The following is a 9579-nucleotide window of genomic DNA, read 5'->3' on the forward strand; positions in this document are numbered from 1 at the left end:
AGCCAACCTCCAGTCCCGGCTTGTCAGCTTTGCTGCTGACTCACCGGCTTGTCAGCTTCCTCCTGGGTTCTCCCACTTCTGCCCTGGCCTTTGCTCAGCCTCAGTTTACCCCTGCTCTCAAATGGTTGTGGGGACTGGTCACTGCAGTGTCCCATTCTAGGATTGTCTGAAGGGCAGATGTAGGGGTTGCAGGGAGGGTGAACAAACCCTGTGGATGTGACTGGGAAAGATGAGTGACCGGGAGGGAGTCCCTGAAGGCACTTGGGGCTGGCAGGGCCAGGCAGCCACCCCAGCTGAGGCATCGCTCCTGGTGCCAGAGTATGGTTAGTAGAGGGGCAATGGCCAGAGCTCTTCTTCTCTTGCCAGGCAAGGCTTCTCCCCTCAGCCCTCCTGGTCCTTCCGTCTCAGTGCCACCTGGGCACAGGGGCCACCTTAGTGGATCTGAGTACACTCAACAGTCAGAGCTGGAACCTCACCCCTATACACATGAGGAAACCGAGGTGGAGAGCGGATCCCACAGAGCCAGGACTAGGACCTTGTCTGTCATCCAGTCTTATCCTGCTGCTTGTCTTGTTCTCCCCAGGCTCTGCGAATGTCAGACCCATGACTTAATCTTTCTCCTCCTTCCTCTACCTGGCTGCCACTGACTTCCAGCCTCTCTTTTACTCCTCTTTTCCTAAATTCCTTTTTCTGCCACCTCCGCTCCATGGCTCCTACAAACCTGGCCCTCAGCTTCCCCATCAGTGAAAAGGGGTGGCTGGAGGAACCAGCTTCAGCAGGCCTGTCCAGCCCTGACAGTCTGTGGATTTCAGATTCTTCTCAGGAAGCTTCGAATCAGCTGGAGACTACAAGAACCCCACCCTGCATAGAGCATTTTCATCAAGGTGCTTCCATATTCCCCTCCCTCCCCTGATCCTCATAAGATCTTTGAAACAGGTTCTGATCCCTCACTAACAGCAAACTGAGATCACAAGAGCCAAAGGGCCATGCCTGAGGTCCCCCAGCTTCAGGCCCAAGTCCTGGGCCAGCTTGTAGGAAAAGTCTATCTTCATTTTCCATCAGTCACTCTATGGTGGCATCATCCCAGACTGCCGTCTTCATTCCCCTGGATATGGTCTCCATCCATTTCTAGGTCTAGAAGTTCATATGTGGCTGTTTCTCCATTTCCCCAGCTGAGCAGGAGAAGAGGTAGGGCTAAGCAGCTGCTGAGCTGCTTCTCCAGCTATGGTCAAACAGATTATCTGGGAGCCTTAAGAACAGCTCTGGAGTGAAAGCACACATGTACTTTTTCATGCAAGTTTTTCCAAAGCACATCTGGGATAGGCTAGTTTGTTGGACATTAACGGGCATGACCCAGAGAAGAAACAGTGGCCAAGTATTTTGGGAAACTCTAGGTTCAATCAAGCTAAACAGATCTGCAAACCTGCAGGACTTCTCAGAACCTTTAATATGCCAATGGGCATTACAAATTTCCAAGAAGGGAGCAAAATATCCAGCATTTCCCAAATTACTTTGACCAAGCTTCTGCCCCAATCCCCAATCCCACCCTGTAAGCATTTCAGGCTGCAGAATACACTTTAGAAAGCATCCTTTTAATTGAGAGGTGCAGGGTTGGAGAAGAGGCAAGACTTGGGGAGTGGGGTTTCTCTCACATAGCCTGTGGTGGATGTGGGAAGAAGATAAACTGGTCGTACTCTCACTCTGGGGCAAACAAGGTACAGAAAGTACAAGAACATGCAGAATCTTATTTACTTGGCCTCTGTGTTTTCTTGGGATGGGGAGGAGGTGGGTCTTCACTACGGCCTGTTGCCAGTGGCAGGGATCTTTGAAGAATAAATCCTGGGGCCCAGATGGCCCACCAGCAGTTCTGGGCTCCCTCTTCAGCTACTGGAGCCCCACTGGCCCTAACTTTGGCCAAGCCTTGAAGGTGGAGCCTGGGGCCAAGGTGAAGGCTAGACTAAAGGATGTCCTTCAAAATAGGTCTAGGCTTAGGTGAGGGTGCGGTTAGGCGAGGGGGTGAAAACAGTGATGGGATCGCAGAGTGCCAGAGGAGAATGGGAAGGTGCTTTCTTCTCAGAGGTGGGGGCTCCTCAGCTATGGAAAAACTGAGGATCCCACAGTTACTTCCCTCTGTTTCTACTCATTGCTCCACACCCAGATGCCTGCAGCCAGGGAGGGAGCTAGGAGCAGGTTAGGGAGACCTGGCTTTGGGTCACATGGACGTGGGTAGTGGCAGACCCCATGCCCCGAAGGTTGGTGGCCCAGCAGATGTAGACATCAGCCTCCTCAGCCCAGGTCTCTTCCACATACAGGGTGCTCTCTGCCTCCTGCTGTACCTGGCCCTCCTGGCATACCACATCAACCTGCTCACTAACATAGGGAGGGGGGGGAGTCAGCCCAGCTGCAGGGGACAAAAAATAACTGTTCATCAGCTCCCCCAGATGCCATCTCTGACTCAGGCACCAGCAAATCGGTGAGAGGTACCGTGTATCCTTTCAGGGAAAGGGTAAGTGACTTACTCAAGGTCACACCTTGTCTTGGTGTCAGAGCACCTTAAAGGCCAGGTTCTTTGTGAAAAACTTTGTTTCTCAAGTCTCTGGAGAGAAGCTGTGTCCCCTCCTCTACTCAAGGAGTGTTCCAGAGGTAACTCAACCCAGAGCAGCATTGCCTAACGTGGGTTTTGTGGCCTCTGGTTCTGTAGGAATGTTAATAGGTGCTACCTCCACAAAATGGGAGGTTGGGGGGGTGGGGATTCCATTATGAAAAATGGGAAACACTGAGTCAAGCAAAGTGAAACTGGGGAGACTCAGGCTCAAGGTTCACCGTGTACTGTCTCAGACTGCCCAAATGCCTGGAGCAAAGTGAAGCTAGAGCATTTTTTTTTTTTTTTTTTTGTCTTTTGTCTTTTTCCGTGTCCGGCAACGGATCGCAACCCTCAGTGTTGCCCCCGCACCGGACCGGGGACCGGCAACGGGATTGCAACCCTCGGCGTCGCTCCCGTGCCTCACTCAGCCAGTGAGCGGCCGGTCTGTATGTGGGATCCAAACCCTCGGGCGGGAGCGCCGCCGCGCTTCCCAAGCGGTGCACTTATCCAGTGCGCCACCGGGCCGGCCCGAAGCTAGAGCATTTTGAGTTAAGGGAGAACAGAGCACCCTAGCTGGGCTCCACTGGCCTCTCTTTCAGGGCTGCTGAAAATGATGATCTTATCAATAAGTCACAGCTTGCAGAGCACCTTTTTTCCAAGTCCTATACTTTTAAGTGGCCTGTGGCTGGGTGATAGCCCCTCATGGGTCTTTCTGTCCCACTTTTTGTCCTTGACCCTACACAAGGTCAGCCCACTGCTCAGACATTGTCAATGACTCCTGAGAGTCTAGAGGATGATGCTTGGGTTCCTTGGCCCCACACTCCTCTGTGTTCTCAGCAGGTGGCAGTGGTGGGACAGATAGGTCTCTGGGTCCCATCTGTGTATATGACATGTTTATCCTTGCTCTTGCTCCTGCTGCCATGGGCCTAGAAGGCCTTCCACTTACCTAAATCTCACCCTCCAAGGCTCCTATCAAATTCCAGCTCTTCCAGGGAATCCTTTTAAGAATTCCTAAAGTCCCCAGTATTGATAGTAAACTGCATGGCACGAGTGTTCCCCAGATGTTTGAGTGGATAGCGGTAAGTTCTTTGAGAAGAAAGAACACCACCACCGCCACCACCACCTCTCCACCACCTTGGGAAGGTCCAGGCCCACAGCGAATGCCCAGGAAACAGTCACAAATGCATTTGGTCCATCTCCCCTCACACACACACACACATACACCATACAGCCTAAACACTTGCATAAGTCTTTATGTGCTTGGGGCCAGTCTGATCTCGGCTTGAATGTCACCTTGGAGATGACTCCCTGACCACTCTATCTTAAGTAGACCCTATCACATTGGCCTGTTTTACTCTCGTAGCACTTGGCATTATCTACATGGTTGTGCTTGTCCATTTCCCACTTCCTCCTTCCTACCTAGATGAAAAACTTGCAGATAGCGGAAACTGTATCTCTTTTTGATTTATCGTTGTGACCATAGTACCTAGTACAGTGTCTGGCATGTGGTGCATGCTTAGTAATCACCATAGGATAAATTAACAAAGGAACAAATTATACATTCTTATGCAGTAACCTGAGAAGTAGCTCTATTTGACAAATGAGGAAACAGGCCCAGAAAAGGGAAGTGACTTGCGCCAGGTTACTCAGAGAAACAGTGTTATGGTTGGGACTAGAATCCAAGTTCATCAGATTTCTGGTCCAGCAGCGGTTCCATTCTGCCATGATCATTTTGTCCCCCAGACTAATCCCTCACTCCCACCTCCTGCCCCAACACACCACCACCACATACACATGTACACACAGCTGCCTCTTACCCTCTGCTTACCTTCTGCTCTGAATATTCCCAGCTAAAGTCCACAGCAATATCTGGCTCACCCAGAACTGTGCAGGTCACACTGAAGTTCTTGCCTAGTTGAACCAATGTCGCTGAAGCTTGGATGGCAGGTTTGGGGGAGAAAGATAGGTCTGCCATGGATAAGAGGGGAGAGAAGATGGGGACAAACACATCGAGTTGATTGTTAGGATGGCTGAATTGCTGGCAGGCAGATGGAGAGATGGATGAATGGAATTAATGGATGGGATGGTTAAATTGATAGAGGATAAATGGTTGAGGTGGTTGAGTTGATAGAGAATGTGTGGATGGATACAAAGAATTAATGGAGGATGGGTGGATGGTGGAATGACTGGCCTGTTGGAAGATAAAATGGTTCATCTGAGGGATGGATGAATGGAATACTCGATTGAGAATATGTGGATGGATAGAAAGGCTGAACTGATGCAGGCTAGCTGACAGTTAATTGGCTGGCTGTCTAGACAAAATGGTTGACTCCATGGTGTGTTGTTGAAAGCTGCTTGGTTGGTAGAGCTCCATAATCCACAGACCTCAAACCAGAGGTTCTCAGAGGAGGTATCTCTCCCCATTTCCTTCCCTTCCCTGCCCACCCAGAGCCCTAGGTCCACCCACAGTTGATGTAGATCAGCATGTACTTGGTAGATATTTGTCTCATGCCGCCTAGACTGCCAAGCAGAAGAGGGAGCCAGACAAGGAAGCTTGGGGCCGGTGATGGTGAAGCACTTCTTCACATGAGAGGAGATGTCCATCCCATCCACTGGGACCTCCACAGGGGGAACTCCTGGTACAGTGTCACCTGGGCCAGGGTGTTGGTCACCTGGCAGGGAAGCAGGGCTGGCTGATGTGTGAATAACTGTACCACCTCACAGTAATTCTCCATAGGGACAAAGAGCTCCTCTAGGTCTGGGAATGAGAGAGAGAAAAATAAGTGTGGGACAGATTTGTTGCTTCCCAATGCTCTCCTGCTGTCCAGGGACATGAGGTCCCTCGTGGGGACCTGAAACCTCCCTTTCTCTAGCCATCCCCATTCTCCATGCTCTTTCCTCTCATAAGGGGTCCTGGTCTAAGGATGCTGAAGACAAGCTTACTAGTTCCGGCTCTGTCGCTAGCTTGCTGTGTCTTAAATCTCTCCCTCTCTGGTCTTTATCATGTATGATGAGTGATTTTAGACTGCTTGGTCTCTGAGGGCCCTTCTATGTGAAAAATATTACAGAAAATACTGAACTTGAAGTCAAGGTTCCGGTTTGATTCCCAGTCCTGCCACCCACTGGATCTCAGGCAACTCACTTCTTCCTCTGAGCCTTGGTTCTTCTCATATGTCTAGTGGGAGCAACAATCCCATTCTGGCCTACTTTGCAGAGCTGATAAGAAGCAAATGAGATACTGGATATGAGGCACCAGGCCCATGGGAAGCTAACCTTCATCAAACTCTTTCAAGGTACTTTTAACAACACCGTCTCAGGTCAAGTTCTTGGGTGCACAATGGTTCAATGAACAGGAATTATCTGGAGACCAGCTTTCTAGAGCAGTGCCGTCCAATAGAACTTTCTGTGATGATGGAAATATTCTGTATTTGTGGCTAGACACTGTGACTACTCAATTCTCCATGGAATTAGACATACAATCCTAGAATGTCACCAGAAGGATCTTGGAGATCCTTTTATAGGTGGGCCTAAACAGAAAGCTTTAAGAGAGTTATGTCTGGAGGACTTTCCCCAATGCAGCTTCTTGGAGAACCTGACTCTAGGGTACAGGTGAAGAAAAGGAAGGTCTTTCCCTGGTGGTCCTTACCTTCCACGAATGCACCATCCTGGCAGTGTCAAGCACAGCAGCTATATTCCCCAATGTCCTCGCCCATGGAGTTCACCAGTAGCAGTGCTTGACTCTGAAACACAGTCGTTGGGGTGGGCAGGGCGGGAGATGGGGATGGCCAGAGACACCTAGTGGACAGCACTAGGTCTGCTGACAATCCTCCTCCCCATCTCTGACTTTCAACTCTATCCATCCAATCTTCCCCTTTTTCTCCAACTGAGCTGTTAGGATTTATAGTGGCCCTACCCACAGTTTCTGATTGGCTCGCTTAACCCCATACCTCATGCCACCTTCTAATCGGTCCATCTTCTCCCCATTGGCCTCGCCCACACTTTGCAAGTGGAATTCCCCAAACTCCTTTGTGCTACTTATCACCTTTCTTGCATCCCTTTGTTGAGGTCAGCAAGTGCCCTCTCAGCACCTCTGCTTGCTGAAGGAGGCAGAGCCCCAGGAAATCCCATTCTAAGAGGCTAAAGTGAGAGGGGAGACAAATCTTCTGGGCCCATTTTTATATCCCAGCCTCTGCCTGATTTTCTTCTGGACTGGGATAAGAAATGCTGGTCAATTTTGCTTTATTTCTGGCTTCCCTATGATGGCGTCTCCGGCAGAAGGGTGGCCTCCAACCTGACTTCCAAGCACAGATAGGTGGAACAGTCAGCCTCTTTTGTCTTGCCATCACCACCATTTGCTTACAGGCACTACTTGCTGCCACCCAGCATTGAGCAGCTCGGGAGTATGGTAAGGCTTGTCTCCCGCTCTGTTAAACCACTCTGCATCTGACGGGTCTCGTGGGCCCATCTTACTGTTTCTTTTAGGTGCCTCCTATTATATATAAGGGGATGCCCAGTGTGGGTTCTGAGCCATTTTAATCCCTGTGAAACTGTTGTTAATGTGTTTGTGTTCACATTAACCCTGCTCATGCACATCCTGTGACCCACCCAACTCTGACACATTCAGGCTTTCCAGAGAGTTCCTCCACCATATACCTCAGGAGCCCCTCGCCCGCCTCCCCCAGGTACACAGGCACCCTCCAGCAGACCACCTTCCCCAGGCACTGCAGCTCCAGGGGCACCCCAGCCCAGAGGCTGAAAGAGTCCCCCACCTTCTGGAATCGTCCCCTCCCTAACACCTGGGTCAGGAGGGAAGGGGGTGGGGGGCTTGAGGCTGCAGTCTCCAGGGGGGTCTTTATCTGCAGGGACTTCTGGCTGCTGTCAGGGGCACCCCAGCCCAGAGGCTGAAAGAGTCCCCCACCTTCTGGAATCGTCCCCTCCCTAACACCTGGGTCAGGAGGGAAGGGGGGGGGCTTGAGGCTGCAGTCTCCAGGGGGGTCTTTATCTGCAGGGACTTCTGGCTGCTGTCTGATTTGGGCCACCTTCTGCCTGGTGCTCCTGATGGCTTCACCTCACTGGGGCTGTCTGCTTTGAGGCCTATCTTCTCCTGAGCCTTTGGAGTTCTGCTATGCTCCCGGATCTCAGCTGCAGAGAAGACGGGGCGGGGTCTGGGCTCCAACCTTCACCAATCACCTTGAATTCTGACCTTTCCACATCCCAGCAGTTGACAGAACCTCAGAATTCTGTCACCTTTTACATCTACTACTACTACACAAGTAATTCTCACTCAGAGAAAAATTGTAAAATGCAAACAAACCAAGGAAAAGAATTAAATTTGCCCCAAAGCTTAGTATCCATCAATAACCACTGTCAATATTTTGAAACATAGTTTTCTAAGGCTTTTTAATGCAAATATTTTAAGTATGTTTTAAAATAAAATAGAACAATATAATACAATGTATTTTTAGTAATCTCCATTTTTACTGAGGAATATGTGATTATTATTCTATGTCAACAAACAGGTGCACCAACATTTTAAATGACTTGCAAAGTATTTAATGATAGGGATGTATCATGATTTATTTCCTCATTGGTGGGTTTTAGGTTGTTCCACATTCTTAGCCAAAATAAACAACTCTGAAATAAATACCTTGTGCATGTAACTTTGAACAGATTGCTTCCTTATAGTGAATTCCTTAGACGTGGAACTGCTGTTGGGCTATGAAAGGGACCTTACACATTATCTTAGCCAAGCTTCTACCAATATTTCAAAACCTTCTAGAACTTGCTCCAAAAGAGGTCACTTAACTTGAGGTTGGATGTCTAGCAATGGAGATCTCAGCACTTAATGTCAATAGCTACCACTGATGGAGCCTACCGTATCTCTGGAACAGCACTAGCTCCTTTTTATACATTTTCTTATTTCATCCTCTTAATGACTGCAAAATAAGTATTATTCTGATGTTATGGGTGAGCAACTTGAGGCTCACTTACACAGGCTAACTTTCCCAAGGTACTATACCAAGGTGTAGGAGTCCCAGAACTCCATCCCAGGTCGGCCTGACTCCAAAGCCGATGGTAATTCCACTAGTAGCCTATCTTGGTGCAGAATGGCTCTGGCTGCTAGAAAGCCCTTTCAAGTATTGACCCACTATCCACAACTTGTACCCTCTGATCTCATTTTTCTTCCCTTGTTCCACGTGCCTCCCTGCCACCTTAGCCCCAAATCTTCTTTTTTTTTTTTCCTTTTCTTTTTGTGACCGGTAAGGGGATTGCAACCCTTGGCTTGGTGTCGCCTGCACCGCGCTCAGCCAGTGAGCGCACCGGCCATCCCTATATAGGATCTGAACCCAGCGGCCAGTGCTGCACTCTCCCTAGTGAGCCATGGGGTCGGCCCAAATCTTCTCTTCTTACGGAGAAAGTTGCACAATTGGTACCAAGTCCTGCAGCTATTTCTTTTCCTTCCTAATAGTTCCAAGATGTATTTTTTCTCTCCATCATCATTGCTAATAAGACTCGATCAGATCACATACGAGCTATTACAGTAGTCCCCAACTAGTCGTCTGGTCTCTAATCTGTCTTATACACAATATTAGATACATCTTCTTAAACTGCCATATTAAGACCGGTTACAAAAGCCTTGGGCTACCCCAAGGTTGGTGGGGATGGCAGGGACTGATTGGGGCAGGGGGATTGGTAATAGAAATGGTCCCAATGGAGTTTAGCAACTGTTCTGATGGCCCAAACCACCATCACCAATGTATGCAGGTACCCAATTGGCAAAAACAAAATAAAATAAAGGAGCCCAGACCACTGTTTTCAAACCCAAATCCTCTGGTTTTCACAATTCAAAAGGTCTCCCTAGAGTCCCTGGTGGGGACCTCTATCCTGGGAGCCATGCCTGGCCTTACAGAAAAAGAGAGTCATAATGGCTTGGGGAAATTTTGCTAGTTTGGGGAAAATTCTCAGTCTCTCACATGGGGAGAGCACTTAGTAGA

General features: G+C 49.3%; 1 long non-coding RNA gene across 1 annotated transcript; it reads left to right on the forward strand.

Annotated features, from left to right (window-relative positions):
* The first annotated feature begins 3134 nt into the window (after nucleotides 1–3134).
* LOC103599942 lies at nucleotides 3135–8244 on the forward strand. Its single transcript, XR_551342.1, has 2 exons — nucleotides 3135–5877; nucleotides 7593–8244. It is a non-coding gene; the product is annotated as an uncharacterized LOC103599942 (long non-coding RNA).
* Nucleotides 8245–9579: the final 1335 nt, after the last annotated feature.

The sequence above is a fragment of the Galeopterus variegatus genome, unplaced genomic scaffold, assembly GCF_000696425.1.
Source record: "Galeopterus variegatus unplaced genomic scaffold, G_variegatus-3.0.2 Scaffold3155, whole genome shotgun sequence".
Classification (NCBI taxonomy): Eukaryota; Metazoa; Chordata; class Mammalia; order Dermoptera; family Cynocephalidae; genus Galeopterus; species Galeopterus variegatus.